This window comes from Cynoglossus semilaevis, chromosome 7, assembly GCF_000523025.1.
Source record: "Cynoglossus semilaevis isolate Cse_v1.0 chromosome 7, Cse_v1.0, whole genome shotgun sequence".
Lineage (NCBI taxonomy): Eukaryota > Metazoa > Chordata > Actinopteri > Pleuronectiformes > Cynoglossidae > Cynoglossus > Cynoglossus semilaevis.
The window spans coordinates 11,537,422-11,538,343 of NC_024313.1; the positions used below are offsets into that span (position 1 = coordinate 11,537,422).

The 922-nt window shown below is 55.1% G+C and overlaps 1 long non-coding RNA gene across 3 annotated transcripts in view; it reads right to left on the bottom strand.

The window, feature by feature from the left end:
* The window catches only part of LOC103381163 (uncharacterized), a 69,797-nt gene that overhangs the window by 45,048 nt on the left and 23,827 nt on the right, over nucleotides 1-922 (bottom strand). For 2 of the 3 annotated variants that reach the window (XR_521757.3, XR_003050040.1), the window contains exon 1: nucleotides 836-922. The exons of the other annotated variant lie outside the window; for it this stretch is intronic. This is a non-coding gene — a long non-coding RNA (uncharacterized LOC103381163). The remainder of the gene's footprint in view (nucleotides 1-835) is intronic. 3 annotated transcript variants of the gene reach the window in all.

Genomic DNA, 922 nt, shown 5'->3' on the forward strand with positions numbered 1-922 from the left:
GGGGGGGGTCTGCACTGGTGATGAGCATCAGGTGAGACACAATGACGCATCACGTGGTCTGGCCACACATTAACCACACTGGAGGACCGTGCAAACAAACGCACGCCTCACAGTGACCAGACCGGACCAGCCCAGTCAGACTGTAGGTTAACAGGCAGCGGAGGGTGAACTGAGGCTGAGACACTGGCAGCTTTGTCTGCTCCTCCTCCACCTCCACAACATCATTACTCAACAGCGGAGGTTGGAGGAAAATACTACCCCCAAGTATTGCATCCTACTTCTGTCATGTGTTCGCGTTTATTTATGCGTGTGTTTACGACTGGAGGTCACACGAATTACTGTGTATTTTCCTACTACACACACACACACACACATCCGAAGCTAGCTTAGAGGCTAACACCGCTGCTGACGCCTGCAGCGTTTTAATAACATGAAGCCACACTTCCATGGACGTTCACGAAGCAGCCGCTCTGAAGACCCTCACCCCGACCGCCGAGACACTTACACCGGGAGACAGAAGTGTTTTTCAGAGCACAAGCCTTAGTCAACACAGGCAGGCAGCGGGATGTAACGGTGCGAGCCTGCAACGCGAGAGAGCCAGAGCAGCAGCAGCAGCAGCGGCGGCGCACTGTTATCCGGGGAAACGGCGCTCACATAACGGGACCAGACGTTCCAACGCGTCCCTGCGTAACCGCTATTTGTTCAACAAGCGGCAGCCGCACAGGCGCAGTCAACAGGCCGGGATGGAGCAGGAGTGACCACCGGACACCGCTTTCTCACCCTGTGATCCCACCACGCACGATTATAAAAAGGTTTTAATTAACACCCCCCCTACCTGCACATGATTCACGGGCTCCCGGGGTCCGCGCTCTCAGATGAGGGGAGTCGCTCCGTAGGAAAGTGAGTAGAAAGAAAAAAAGGC